The sequence below is a fragment of the Callithrix jacchus genome, chromosome 1 (assembly GCF_049354715.1).
Source record: "Callithrix jacchus isolate 240 chromosome 1, calJac240_pri, whole genome shotgun sequence".
In the NCBI taxonomy this organism is placed as follows: Eukaryota; Metazoa; Chordata; class Mammalia; order Primates; family Cebidae; genus Callithrix; species Callithrix jacchus.
Window position 1 is genome coordinate 160187218 of NC_133502.1, and position 15991 is coordinate 160203208.

At 40.5% G+C, this 15991-nt stretch overlaps 1 long non-coding RNA gene across 1 annotated transcript in view; it reads right to left on the bottom strand.

The window, feature by feature from the left end:
- Positions 1-10259: 10259 nt before the first annotated feature.
- The window catches only part of LOC118143776 (uncharacterized), a 32035-nt gene continuing 26303 nt past the window's right edge, over positions 10260-15991 (bottom strand). Inside the window, exon 3 of the long non-coding RNA XR_004728196.3 lies at positions 10260-10427. This is a non-coding gene — a long non-coding RNA (uncharacterized LOC118143776). The remainder of the gene's footprint in view (positions 10428-15991) is intronic.

Consider the following 15991-nt stretch of genomic DNA (forward strand, 5'->3'; position numbering starts at 1 on the left):
GTGGCAGGCACCTGTAATCCCAGCTACTTGGGAGGCTGAGGCAGGAGAATTGCTTGAACCCAGGAGGTGGCAGTGAGCCGAGATCGCGCTGTTGTACTCCAGCTTGGGTGACAAGAAAGAAACTCTATCTCAAAAAAAAAAAAAAAAAAAAAAGATAGGAAATCTTCCACCCTTTTTACCTCCTCAATTTGCCTTCATTCCTTACACTGGTCTTCAGATTTAATTAGAGAACTTAGAGAAAATAACTTCCTGAGCCTTTTAACTAAGCTGTCATTTTCTTTTTCCTTTGATCCCAAAGTTGTTCCTCTTACTGCTTAAAAAGTAGAGCAGTGAAAAAGAACCCATAATTTATACTTTATTGATTTAAATTTTTTTAAATTTTTAATTTTTATGTGTATACAGTAGGTGTATATATTTATAAGGTACATGAGATGTTTTGATACAGGCATGCAATGTAAAATAAGCACATCATGAAGAATGGGGCATCCAGCCCCTCAATCATTTATCCATTGAGTTGCAAACAATCCAATTATATTCTTCTAGTTATTTAAAAATATACAGTTATTATTGACTATAGTCACCCTGTTTTGCTATCAAATAGTAGGTCTTATTTATTCTTTCTGAATTTTTTAGTGCCCGTTAACCATCTCCACCTCCCCTGCACCACCCTTCCCAGCCTCAGGTAGCCATCCTTTTACTCTTTATGTCCCTGAGTTCAATTATTTTGATTTTTAGATCCCACAAATGAGTGAGCATATGTGATGTTTGTCTGTCTAAGAACTCATAATTTAGACTCAAAGAGATCTCTCTTTATCCCTTTAAGTGTTTTCACATTTACAGACTGTGCTCCTATGATCTAATAAAATTAAGCTATCAGATCTCTCTTTAAATCTTGGTTCCATCTCTTACTGTATGATCCTGGAAAAATTGCTAATCTCTCAGAGTCTCAGCTTTCCCATCTATAAAACAGCACAATACTGACTACTATATATAAAAATTAAATTGCATGCATATATGAAATACATGGCCCAGAGCAGGCCATAGGCAAATATGTGTCCCATTTCCTTCTTCAACAGATGCTTTTACCTCTATCTGCTATGCTGACAAGTACTATTTGTCCAGTAGAGTCAATGAAGGCAGAAAACACCCCAAACTTCATCTGCCAGGGGACCATGAATAGGAGTGAGGTGCTTTCCTGGGGCACAGAATTTAAGGAGCTCTCCAAGAAATTAGTAATCAGGAGAAATATTTAGGCTGGGCATGGTGGCTGACACCTGTAATCCAAACACTCTGGAGGCCAAGGCAGGCAGATCACCTGAGGTTAGGAGTTCAAGACCAGCCTGACCAATATGGTGAAACCCCATCTTTAAAAATAAAAATAATAAATAATAAAAGAAAAGAAAAAAAGAGAGAGAAATATTTAATGTAATATTTTTTAAAATAAAAGTTAATGCTTTGGGCGAGGAACATGTTCTAAAATTAGGTAATGGAAATGGTTGCACAACTGTATGAATATACTGAAAACCACTGAAGTGTGCACTTTAAAAAGATGAATTTCATAATATGTGAATTATATCTCAATGAAGCTGTCATTTAAAAGCTAATATTTAAAAATAATGATAAATTAAATATTAAAATTTTAATGAAAGTAATGATCAAGCCAGAATCTACCCCCACCCAAGGCACCAGATACCAGATCTCAGGACCACAAATACTGCTTGAGAAAAGTGTGAGAAGGAAAAGGAAAGGACAACATACTGTGAGAAAAAAGAAAACACATACTGTTTCCTTCTTGTAGTTTTGTTGTGTTTTTTGAAATGGAGTTTTGCTCTGTCACCGAGTCTGGAGTGCAATGGTGCGATCTTGCTCACTGCAAACTCTGTCTCCAGGTTCAAGCAATTCTCCCACTTCAGCCTCCAGACTAGCTGGGATTAAAGGTGCCCATTACCACACCCAGCTAATTTTTGTATTTTTAGTAGAGACAGTGGGCGGTGGGTGGGGGGGTTTCACTAGGTTGACCAGGCTGGTCTTGAACTCCTGACCTCAAGTGATCCTCCCGCCTTGGCCTCCCAAAGTGCTGGGATTACAGACATGAGCCGCTACACCCGACCCACGAAGACATTTTAAAGCAGGAATATCTGAAGTGGCTTTTAAATCTCCTTTAATGTATCCTGTGCAATGTAATCTCTTCCAATGAATCCCTGCTCTTTAAATAAAGACTATGTGTATAGGCGGCAGTTTGTGTGGAAGCCAAAGGAGGGACTGAGTTTCTTGTGTAGATTGGCCTGCCCAGGATAGAAAACGGGATGGAGGAAGCAGAAGCCCAGGACACAGAAGAGGCTCTGAGCACCCCCGCGACCGTCCAGAAACCTAACAGAAGGCTCTGGACTCCTGCCAGTCGTGGAGTTAGGACAGTTGAGGCTGTTTTATCTCCAGCTCTCAAATATCAAAGAGGCTGTATCTGAGATTCAGGTTATGCTTAGATATAATTCCTGTTTGGAACGTTTTTCTGCGCCCCATGGAGGAGAGGTACAGAATCTTGCCAGTACATTCCATTTATATCCGAAGGGGGAGTTGGAGGAAGGAACAATAGATTGGATTGATACCAACCATTGCTTCAACAGACTCTGTCCAAATGCCTGGGAGACCAATTCTCTGAGGTACATATCCAACTTTGTTACTTGACATATTTCAAATATGTCACAATCAAGAAATTGAAACTTATATCAAGTTGAATATCTTAGCTAGATAAGCTTCTTACTTTGATAACGTGTTCCAATTTAAGAGCAGATGTTTGCCATTTTACCTTGTATATGTGTGTCTCTTCTTTCCACCTGATCCCACATTAAAGATTTCCCATTGGGAAATGATGGTTTAATGTGAATCACAACAGATTTTACAGTTTCATAGGATGCCATGTAACTGTTTACTGTTTTTTCAATCCTTATTTCATGTCAATAATACTTTTATTCCCCAAACTTTCTGGTCATACCTTATATTCATTTTACTTTGAGCAACCCTCAAAAAGACCCATTCCAGCCCAAATCAGAATCTCCACTGGAGGTCTTGGCATACTTTTCTTTCTTTCTTTCTTTCTTTCTTTCTTTCTTTCTTTCTTTCTTTCTTTCTTTCTTTCTTTCTCTCTCTCTCTCTCTCTCTCTCTCTCTCTCTCTCTCTCTCTCTCTCTCTCTCTTTCGTTCTTTCTTTCTTTCTTTCTTCTGACAGAGTTTCACTCCTTCACCCCCAGTCTGGAGTGCAGAGGTGTGATCTCGACTCACTGAAATCTCTGCTCCCAGGTTCAAGCAATTCTCCTGCCTCAGCCTCCTTAGTAGCTGGGACTACAGGTGCACACCACCATGCCCAGATAATTTTTGTATTTTTAGTAGAGATGGGGGATTCACCATCTTGGCCAAGCTGCTCTCGATCTCCTGACCTCAGGTGATCCACCGGCCTTGGCCTCCCAAAGTGATGGGATTACAGGCGTGAGCCACTGCGCCTGGCTGGAATAAGTATTTTTTAAAAGCACCCAGGTTATTCTAATGTTCTAATTCAGTTGAGAATTGCAAGAACTGAATCATCGGGGGCCTGTGTGTTTTGGAAAATCCTTATCCCCTCCTACCAGTTCAGATTGTTTACTAAAGTAAGAGTTAAGATAGTCTAATTCTATCGACTAAATAATTCGTCATTTTTTATTTTAAAAGTTTTTTCCACAGGTAAAAATCATACTTTTATTTGAGTCATCAGGAGATTCACTTGTGGTTAGAGTCAAATGTTCAGAATCACAAGCATAAGCCCATCAAGGAAAGGATCAAAACAGACCAAAATAAGAAACAACAACCCCGTATATAAAGATGAATGGGTTAGCTCAGTAACTTCAGGGAGGGGGAAAAAAAAAAAGATGAATGGGGCCGGGCGCGGTGGCTCACGCCTTTAGTCCCAGAACTTGGGAGGCTGAGGCGGATGGATCACGAAGTCAGGAGTCTGAGACCAGTCTGGACAAGATAGTGAAACCCCGTCTCTATTAAAAATACACACACACACTAGTCAGGTGTAGTGGCACATGCTTGTAATCCCAGCTACTCGGGAGGCTGAGGCAGGAGAATCGCTTGAACCCAGGAGTCGGAGCTTGCTGTGAGCCAAGATTACACCATTGCACTCCAGCCCGGGAGCCAGTGAGAGACTCCGTCCCAAAATAAATAAATAAATAAATAAATAAAAATGAATGGGTTGCTTCACACACACACACACACACACACACACACACACACGAAATGTTTGGACAGAAGCAAATTTCACATGATCACTTTGTTTCTTTTTGAATATAGGTTTCTGGGGTAGTGTTTTCTTTCGTTTCTTTCCAGCTATAAAAAAAAAAAGCTTCAAAGTGCATATGTGGGAGGAAAAGGCAGAAATTAAGCAAGAAAGTAGTTTTCCCCGGAGGGGCATGATGTAGAAAAAACAGGAAGCAGCGTTGGGAGAATTTACTTTGCTTATCATTGGGCTTCTTGCATTTTATTATTTGCATTTAATACTTTTCCCCCTTTCTTTCAAAGCACAACCTGAGGAATGCAAATTTAGAAATTAACATATTAATCCCGAAGTATCCTGATAACTTAGTTCCTAAAAATAAAATAATAACAATTTTAAAGCACTCCACTGAGACTCAGTAATTTCATTTATTTATTTGTTTATTAAGTCAACATATGATTAAGTCCCTATTGTGTGCCCATACAGTTCTAAGCACTGGGGATGCAAAAATGGGCAAGATAGTCCCTGACCTCAGGCAAAATTGGCAAGGCAACATACAAATACAATATACTGTGCTGCAAGTTAAGGAAGGAAGGAGTAAGCAAGCCTCTGAATGCACACTGAAGGGCATTTAACTGAATATTGGTGGTTGTGAAAGTGTCAGAAAGTGTCTAAGCTGAGACTCAGTGGATGAGAAGGACTTATCCAAATAAAGACAAGACACAAGAAAATTGTAAGTGCAAAGGCCAAGAGAAAGCAACAGAACCAAGCCATATAACAAAAAAAAAGGGGGCGCAGTGGCTGACGCCTTTAGTCCCAGCACTTTGGGAGGCCGAGGATCATACTCAAGGATCTGTATGTACACTCATATATCTATAGCTTAAAATTCAAGGTGGGTAGTGATTAGATATGAAGCTGGACAGGTAAGTGCAAGTTTGATTTTGAAGGGCCCTGTATATGGAGTTTGGACTTTATCCAGGTAGAGTATCATAGAAAGATTTTAGAAGTCGCCAGAATAGTTAAACTTAAGAAGACTGACAACTCCAAGAGTTGATGAGGATATGGAGTAAACTGGAATTCTGATATACAATACCTACAAATGCTGTATGACCCAGCAATTCTTCTTTAAGCTTCCATATCAAACAGAATGAACACTTGAGTCAACCAAGATTTACACAAAAATGTTTATGACAGGTTTGTTCATAACATCTAAAAATCTGTAAACAACTCAAATAGCCACCAATGGAAAAAGCATTAAAAAACTGAGATGTATTCATAGGATGAAATATTACATAACAATTTGTAAAAATGAGCTACTTCTACATGCTGTTGCCTATGCTAGAGTGCAATGGCATGATCTTGGCTCACTGAAACCTCTGCCTCCCAGGCTCAGGTAATCCTCCACCGCAGCCTCCTGAGTAGCTGGGACTATCGACATGTGCCACGACACCCGGCTAATTTTTCATTTTGTTTGTTTGTTTTTGAGATGGAGTCTCACCCAGGCTGGAGGCAACCTTCGCATCCTGGGTTCAGGCAATTCTCCTGCCTCAGCCTCCCTAGTAGCTGGGATTACAGGCACGCGCCACCACGCCTGGCTAATTGTTGTATTTTTAGTAAAGACGAGGTTTTACCATGTTGGCCAGTCTGGACTCAAACTCCTGACCTTGTGTTCTAACCGCCTCAGCCTCCCAAAGTTCTGGGATTATAGGCGTGAACCACCACACCCAGTGATTTTTCATATTTTTAATAGAGACTGGATTTCACCATGTTGTCCAGGCTGGTATTGAACTACTTTGGCCTCCCAAAGTGCTGGGATTACAGGTGCATCCGGCCTACAGACAAAAATGTAGAGTGAAAAGGTCATACACAAAAGAATATACTGTATGATTCCACTTACATAAATTTTTAAAGTCATAGATCTTTAGGCTCTGTCTCTACAGACAGATCTTTAGGCTTCTGTCTCTGTCTGTAGAGACAGAAGTCAGAATTGTAGTTACCTTGAGGGTGAATATTACTCAAATGGGGGCATAAGGAAGCTTTCTGGAGTGCCAGAAATGTTCTATATCTGGATCTGATTTATATATCTAAAAATGCATCAAACCACATATTTAAGATTTAAAGACTTTACTATGTGTAAGATATACCTCAATAAAAGTTCAAATAAAAGGGGGAGTATTACATTTTAGTGTGATCACTTTAGTTGTAGAACATACTGGAAGTGATGAGAAAAATTAGCATTTATCTCACTCAGTAAGAGATGGTGGTGGCCTAAGATAAGGGGTGGGCGAATTTTACACATAAAGGGTAAGTAAAAGGAAATTTGGTATTTCCTATATGTGGTAGATGAGGGAGAGGGAAGAGTTAAGAGTGATTGGGATTCCGGCTTAGCAACAGGAGGGATGGTGAGGACATTCACTGAGAAGGGGAACACAGGAGGTGGAGCAAGCTTGAGGTCATATTCGGTAACTGAGAAAAACTCTGGGAAGGGGAAGAACTGAGTGTGGCCATGTGGACCATCCACTCTCTCCTGCTGAGCTAATGAGCTGCTCATCATCTCAATTTGAGTCACCTGCATTTTATTGGCACTGGGAGGACAGGCTCCAGCCAGTCAGAGTGGCTGGGAGAAGTATTAAGGAACCACTGTGACCTTGTGAATGAGAATCTATGGTTTGAAACAAAGTCTGTGAAAAATAAACACATATTTGAAGCAGTGGTCCTCAAGTATCCTAAATGCCAGGAAATGGAAAAGTAAGGGCAGATGATGCCAGAGGAAATAAGTATGGTGACCATCTTTAGCCACATGATGAGGAACACAGATCTTGGGTCTTGGAGAATGCATTTATGTAGTTGTGTGGAATGAGGGGTATAGGGGAAAAGCAAGGGTTCTGGGGTCCAACAGATACAGGTTCAAATCCTGCTCCACTACTTATTTACATTATGAATGAGGGCAAGTCAGTCACATGTCTGTAGTCACCATTTCTTTATTTGCAAAATGTAGCAAATAATACCCACCTTTCAGGTGGTTATTAATTCATTATGGGCATTTAATATATGGGTTTCCATTCCCACAAAGTGTGCCTCCTCTGTGAAAGTCACAAAGGGTAAAATGGCCTCCTCAGAAGACTTCACCAAATACCACCGTACCTTCTGTTAATTGGTTTTCAAAATGCTATTTTGCAACCTTTCCTGACTAATTGCATCAAATAATCATTGTCTTCCTGTAATGCAAGTTACAAAAGAAGCAATCCTTAAGAGCTATGGGAAATCTCTTTACTTTGTCTATTCCATCTCTGATCTCCTATCTTACTCCCACTAAAACATAGTTAAAAATTGCTGCACAGGATCATGCAGTATACCCAGGTAACAAACCTGCATGTGACCCTTTGAATATAAAATAAAAGTTAAAAAAAAAAAAAGAAACAACTAGAGGAAAAATATAACTTTTTTTTTAAAGCTTGCTGTATGGAACCCAGAGATTGAATAAAGGACTTTATTGCTAGTGGTTTAACATCATCCAATGGCAAATGTATTAGTTAGGATTAGTTTGGCAGTATTTAATCAAAAGCCCTAAAACAATAGTGGCTCAAAAATACAGAAATGTTTATCTCTGTCAAGCAAAATAAATCAAGAAGTAGGTATTCCTGGCTTGGCTTAGCAGCTCTGTGGTAGCAGAAAGGACTTAAACTACCCTTTTTTTTTTTTTTTTAAAAACTCTGTTGCTCAGGCTAGAGTGCAGTGGCATGATCTCGGCTCACTGCAACCTCCACCTCCCAGGTTCAATCTATTCTCCTGCCTCAGTCTCCAGAATAGCTGGGACTACAGGTGCACACCACCACATCCAGCTAATTTTTTTGTATTTTTAGTAGAGACAGAGTTTCACCATATTGGCCAGGATGGTCTCAATCTCTTGATCTTGTGATACACCCACCTCGGCCTTTCAAAGTGCTGGGATTACAGGCATAAACCTAAGCTATTCTATGTCTATTCACCACCTAAGCACATGGCTTCCAACCTTGTGGTTCAAAATGGCAGCTGCAGCTTTACCCATCTCATCTTAATTGCAGCCAGAAGGAGGAGAAAAGACAGAAGAGCAATAAGGGTACTTCCAGATAAGGCTGTTTTCTTTGCATGGTCTTTATCAAAGTTCTACAAAACATTTCGTTGACCACATTACATTTCATTGACCGAAACTGGCTGCAAGGAAAGCTGAAAAACATAATTCCAGATGGTAGATGCCTATACAAAAATCCAGATTCTGTTACTAAGGAAGGAGTGAAGAATCCGTGTTGAGGTAGGCAACCAGTATTCTTTTCTCCAGGGTATTATTCATCCAACAAGTATGTATTATGTAACTTTTGTTTAGCACCAGGCCCTATTCCAGATATTGAGATTTCATCGAGAAAAAAAAAAAAGACAAATTCTTATCTTTAAAGAGCTTACATTCTACTGGAATAGCAATAGATAACATTTATTAAGTGATTATCCTATGCTAGATGCTAGGCAAGGTTTTAAGCATTTTACTTCTGGCATGACACAGTGGCTCATGTTTGTAATCGCAGCACTTTGGGAGGCTGAGGCAGGAGGATCACTTGAGATCAGGAGTTTGAGACCACCCTGGGTAACATACTAAGACTTCATCTCTACAAAAATTTAAAAAATTAGCTGGGGATGGTAGCATGCACCATCCTAGCTGTTTGGGAGGCTGAAGTGGGAGGATTGCTTGAGCCTGGGAGTTCAAGGCTGCAGTAAGCTATGATTGTGCCACTGCACTTTAGTCTGGGTGACAGAGGGAGACCCTGTCTCAAAAAAAAAAGAAAAGGGCTGGGCATGGTTGCTCACGCCTGTAATTCCAACACTTTGGGAGGCCAAGGTGAGTGGATCACTTGAGGTCAGGAGTTTGAGAGCAGCCTGGCCAACATGGTGAAACCTCATCTCTACTAAAATAAAAAAATTAGCTGGGTGTGGTGGCAGGCGCCTTTACTTCCAGCTATTCAGGAAGCTGAGGCAGGAGAATCATGTGAACCTGGGAGATGGAGGTTACAATGATCCAAGATTGCACCACCACACTCCAGCCTGGGTGACGAAGTGAGATCCCATCTAAAAAAGAAAAAAAGAAAGAAAGAAAATACACAATAAAAAAAAGAAAGAAAGAAGAATTTTACTTGTATTAATTTATCTGATATTTGCAATAATCCTTTAAGATAGGTTCCATATTTTGCAGATAAGGAAAACTGAGGCACAGAGAAATTAATTTGCCCAAACTGATGTATGTCATAACTAGTAGAACTAGAATTTGAATTCAGATAGTTGAAATCTAGAGTGCATGCTTTTAACCTCTACACCATATTGCTTCTCCATGAGTTCCCCATATGTTTCATTTGCTTTCTCTTCTGGGCGTAAATAATTGTATGTATGCTTTGGAGGCTTAAATAGTTGGGCCCAGTTCTCCCACTTTTCTCTGGTGGTAGAACTGGGGCAGTAGACTGCTGATGCTTGGCAACACATCTTATCGGGAGTGAGTGGGAGAAAGTTGTCATATGCAGAACCCAGGAAACTATTAGGATCCTTACCAACTTACAGTACTGCTTAGATGCTATAGCAAATAGGAAGGGTCCTCCTTCACTTTTTGAAGAGCCATGACTTGAACTGAGACCAATTATGGCATCACTAGTTGCTCAATCCAGAAACCTGGACATCATCTCTGGTCCTTCCTACTCCTTCACTCCCACATACAATCAATTAGTTCTTTTGTCTGAACGTCCTAAATATTTCTAGAATTTTTCAGCGTATCTCCATCTCCATTGTCACATCTCCAAATTTATGACATTACTGCCTTCTATTGTGTAAGTCAGTTGTTACACATGTGGTGTTCCTGCCTCCAATCTAGTCTTTTTGGATCCATTCTTTACACTGTAACTGAGGGATCTAATACCCAAAGCTGATATCATCCCATCCTACTTAAAACCCTCCAATGACTCCGTATTGCCCTCAGAATGAAGTCCAAATTCTTACATTTACAAAGTCTTGTATTCCCAAAGCAGGCTGAAACACTGTTGCAGGTTGGGTTTCCCAGGAAGCAGAGTCAGACGGTAATTAGCATGGAGGAGGTTTCTTAGAGAGTCTTCTTTGTGTCACACTGTCAATGGAGACCTCAGCTGCCATCATATCGCCATCTGAAACTGGAATGACCCATTAGAGTCATCTCAAGTTGGGGTGAGAGGACTGGGTCTTTATAGCCCCATATTGATCAGCCATTGGATATGGGTTGCCCTTGGAAGGGAGCAAGACCCTGGATGAGACCATTCACTTATTCTGCAGTCTCTTATGCTAACCCCAAGCCCTTTTTAGAACAATGGCCCAAATTTAACACTTCCAGGTGCCAAACCCTTGAATACTCAGGATTTCTCACTTAATTTCCCCAGCACATTGGGGAGGGTAGGATTCTGAGGCTGACGCCCTCAGGCCCATCCTCCCATTCAACTGCCTCTTACATCCCACACTAGACCCTTGGCTTTCTTATGAGGCTTGCATCTTCCAGGTTCCTGGGTCTGGTTGTCAGAGGTTTCTTTCCCTGGGCCTCCTCTTACCCCATCACAAGCAGGTATCATTTTAGGAAACTTCCCAGGGACTCAGGTACCACCTGAGTCCCCTTCTTCCTTCTATGCTAGTCAGTCAAATTCTTATTCTCTTTGGGTAGCAAAATAGCTCTTACATTCACCTTCACTGATCTCAGATTGATCCAAAAGTTTGTGGGATTTTTAAATCTTATTTTGTTTTGGGACAGGGATCTTGCTCTGTCACCCAGACTGTAGTGCGGTGGTGCAGTCATGGCTCACTGCAACCTCAACCTCCTGGACCCAAGAGATCCCCCAACCTCAACCTCCCAAATAGTTGAGATTATAGGCACATGCCACCACTCCCAGCTAATTTTTGTATTTTTTGTAGAGACAAGGTTTTGGTTTTGCCATGTTGCCCAAACTGGTCTTGAACTCCTGGGCTCAAGCAATCTTCCCGCCTTGGCCTCCCAAAGTGCCAGGATTACAGGCATGAGCCACTGCGCCTGGCTGATCCAAAAGTTTTATGATAAAATTCTATGCTCCGAGTCCCTGAAATTTGCCCTTATTTTTTAAAGCCCAGTATTTATTCTTTTCTCTCTCTCTCTTTTTTAAATTAAAGTTTTAACTTTTTTTTTTTTTTTTTTTGAGACGGAGTTTCGCTCTTGTTACCCAGGCTGGAGTGCAATGGCATGATCTCGGCTCACCGCAACCTCCGCCTCCTGGGTTCAGGCAATTCTCCTGCCTCAGCCTCCTGAGTAGCTGGGATTACAGGCATGCGCCACCGTGCCCGGCCTCTTTTTTCTAAGCATCATGCTTGTGAAGATGAAATCCATGACCTTCAAGATTATTGTCTCTTACAAGAGTCTACTTGAAAGCTCAAAATGCAAAAATTCAATTCGTGTGTGTGTGTGTGTGTGTGTGTGTGTGTGTGTGTGCTTGAATCTTTTCCTGCTCTTTTCCTGCTCTTGGATAGTGGGGAGAATGATCTGAGCAAAAGAAAGAAAAAAACCAGCCAGTCATGGTGGCTGATCAATTGAGGTCAGTAGTTCAAGACCAGCCTGGCCAACATGGTGAAACCCCGTGTCTACTAAAAATACAAAAATTATCCAGGCATGGTGACATGTGCCTGTAGTCTTAGCTACTCAGGAGGCTGAGGCAAGAAAATTGCTTGAACCCAAGGGGTGGAGGTTGCAGTGAGCCGAGATCGTGCCATTACAATCCAGCCTGGGTGACATAGTGAGACTCTGTCTCAAAAAGAAAAGAAAAGAAAAGAAAACACATGGTTTCAAATCAAATTTTACTGTGCTATACACAGGAATCTGCTCTGTGTTACTCTGCCTTCCCCCTACCTCTTGCTCCCTGGGATCATCTCTCAAATAAATTACCTGTATCCATTTCTCTATCTTAAGTTCTGCTTTCAGGGACACTCAATGAAGGGAAGTACACTCCTCATTAATTCCTGAGCATTATCCAGGGTATTGCTTCATGTGTGTTCAGGAACAGGATCTTCATGATCTTCTACGCAGTTACCCCATGAACTTCCCACCCTGCAGACTCTGCTACCTACAACTCTCATTAGATTCTGGCTGAGCCACTGACTGAAGGGTTCTCGGAGATTACACACCTGATACCATCAGTAAGACCTTCAAGGTAAGGGACAGTCTTCTAAAGTGGAAACACATTTTAGAAATTGTGTAGTTTACCATGGCTCAGAGGATCCATCTATAAATTTTAATGGGATATGACTAATGGTTTGAGGATCATGGCAGTGTCACACAATAATGATTATAACCAACACACAAGTCCAAATCTGTCCTGGGGTTTCTTCCTGACAAGGCCAATTCTTGGCTCCTCATGTACTGCCTCCATAGTAGGAAGGTCAGTTCAAACCCTCTCTCTGGAATCACTGCTGGTACCTCCACAACCAAGAGTTCATGGCCAAACTGGCCTTCTGCTTTCAAAAAGGAGGGTTGTTTTTTTCCTCCTACTTTATTCTAAAATCCTCATAAATCCTCCATGTTCTCTATTTTTTTTGGTTCAAAAATATATCTTTTCCCCAAGATAATTGTTGGTGGGGTGTATATTACCAGAAGAGAAATTAACCCATAGGCATGTGATCTGGTTCTATGGAACCAGCAAGACACAAGCACACAATATCTATAATCAGTACATTCTGTAAATCTTTTTTAAAATGTCATATTTAGGCAATCAATGTCCAGTTTAGGTTAAGTCTGATAGTCCAATAGTTTCAACATCTGGATCATCTCTGGGTCTATGTAAAACTTAGCTTGGCCCCTTTTCAGTTTCCTTTTATTGAATACTCAAAATGTTAGAGTTCAGTCTCAGTCTTTGTTACAACTACGTATGAAAGAAGGTGGAAAGTTGAACAATCTTTGGTTCAAATTAAAAGTGACACACATTTAATTTATGCTAGCCTAAGAAGAAAAGGAGAATTTGTAAGCTCATGTAATAAAGTCATGGTAAAGAGAGGGATGGTGTTTGTCTTAAGGGTTCCTGGAACAAAGCAGTTGAGTGCTGTTAGTTCTAGCCCATCTCTCATCTCACTTCTTTACTCTTTATTGACTATTTTTTTCAAGCTTCTCTAGTGAAGCTGAACAGCAGTTGTGGTTTTATAACTTTTTAGCTTCTTTCATTAAAAATACTTTTAGGCTGGGCACAGTGGCTCATGCCTGTAATCCCAGTACTTTGGGAGGCTGAGGTGGGAGGACTGCTGGAGCTCAGGAGCTCAAGATCAGCCTGGGCAACATAGTGAGAACCCATCTCAAAGAACAGTTAAAAAAAAATATATGTATATATATATATATATATGTGTGTGTGTGTATATGTCTTTTTTATTTACAATCATTTTTCTCATTTTGGTTATTCATTTCTTTATATAGCTCCAGGTTTCCATCTGATATCGTACTCCTTCTGCCTGAAGAAGTTCCTTTAGCAATTTTTAATAATTTATTGCAGTTCTGGCAATAAATTATTTCAGCTTTTGCTTATCTGAAAAAATCTTTAGTTTGCTTTGTTTTTGAAAAATATTTTGGATGGGTGTAAAATTCTGGGTGTACAACTTTTTTTTTTTTTTTTTTTTTTGAGCTGGAGTTTTTCTCTGTTGCCCAGGCTGGAGTCCAATGGGATGATCATGGCTCACTGCAACCTCCGCCTCTTGGGTTCCAGCAATTCTCCTGCCTCAGCCTCCTGAATACCTGGGATTACAGGCACCCCACCACCACCACCACCACGCCCAGCTAATTTTTTGTATTTTTATTAGAGACGGGGTTTCACTATGTTGGCCAGGCTGGTGTTAAACTCCTGACCTTGTGATACGCCCACCTTGGCCTCCCAAAGTGGATTACAGGCGTGAGCCACCATGTCTGGCCCCAGCTTTTTAAATTATTCTTTCTTTCTTTCTTTCTTTCTTTTTGAGATGGAGTTTCACTCTTGTCACCAGGCTGGAGTGCGATGGTGCAATCTCAGCTCACTGCAACCTCCACTTCTGGGGTTCAAGCAATTCTGCCTCAGCCTCTAGAGTAGCTGGGATTATAGGCATGCACCACCATGCCTGGCTAATTTCGGGGTTTCACCATGTTGGCCAGGCTGGTCTCAAATTCCTGACCTCAGGGGATCCATCCATGTCTGCCTCCCAAAGTGCTGGGATTACAGGTGTGAGCCACTGAGCCCAGTCTTTTTATTTTTATTTCACATCCTTAAAGATGCCACTCTATTGTCTTCTGGCTTGCACAGTTTCTAATGAAAAATACATTGTGATTATTTTTAATTTTTATTCTATTTTTAAAATTGATTTTATTGTATATATTTAAGGTACACGATATGATGTAATGTAATACATATAGATAATAAAATGGTTACTATAATTAAACAAATTAACATATCCATCATCTCACATTGTTACTTTCTTTTTGTTTTGTTTCTGTGGCAAGAACAGCTCAAATTTACTCATTTAACAGAAATCCCAAATACATTACAATTTTATGTTGTACATTAATTAGGTCTCTAGACTTGTTCATCCTACATATTTGCAACTTTAAATCTTCTGAACTACATATTTTCATTTCCTCTCCTCACTCCCCGTTCCTTGACCCTAGTACCCACTGTTAATTCTCTATCTCTGTATATTTGACTTTCTTTTTTTAGATTGCACATATAAGTGAGACCATGCAATATATTTCTTTCCATATCTAGTTTATTTCACTTAGCATAATGTTCTCTAGATTCATCCATGATGTGGCAGATGGCAGGATCTCCTTCTTTTCTAAGGCTGAGTAATATTTCTCTATGTGTATAACATCTTTAGCCATTCATCCATTAATAAACACTTAGGTTGTTTCCGTATCTTGGCTTTTAGTGGGATATACTTCCAAACATATCCCATTAAAAATTATAAATAACACAATAACACTGTAATAAATATGAGAGTGCAGGTATCTTTTTTTTTCTTTCTTTTTTTTTTGAGATAGAGTCTTGCTCTGTTGCCAGGCACCAGGCTGGAGTGCAGTGGTGCGATCTCGGCTCACTGCAACCTCCGCCTCCCGGGTTCAAGCAATTCTCCTGCCTCAGCCTCCCAAGTAGCTGGGACTACAGGCGCATGCCACCACACCCAGCTAATTTTTGTATTTTTAGTAGAGACAGGGTTTTACCATGTTGGCCAGGATGGTCTTGATCTCTTGACCTCGTGATCCACACGCCTCGGCCTCCCAAAGTGCTGGGATTTACAGGCGTGTAGATGTCTTTATGAGGTGATGATTTCATTTCCTTTGGGTATGTGCCCAGAAGAGGGATTGTTGCAGTTCTATTTTTAATCTCTTTAGAAAACGCCACACTGGTTTTCATAATGGCCGCACCAATCAACATTCCTACCAACAGGGTCCAAGAGTTCCTTTTTCTCCACACCATTTTTTCTAGCATTAGTTGTCTTCTCACTTTTTATTAATAGCCATCCTAATGGGGTGTGGAGGTGGTATCTCACAGTGGTTTGATTTACATTTCCCCAATGATTATGAATGTTGATCATCTTTTTATATTACTGTTGGCCATTTTTACGTCATCTTTGGAGAAATGTCTACTCAAGTCCTTTGCCAATTTTTAAATCAAATTATTTGTTTCTCTGCTATTAAGTTGTATGAGTTCTTTGGACCATAAATCCTTATCAGATACAT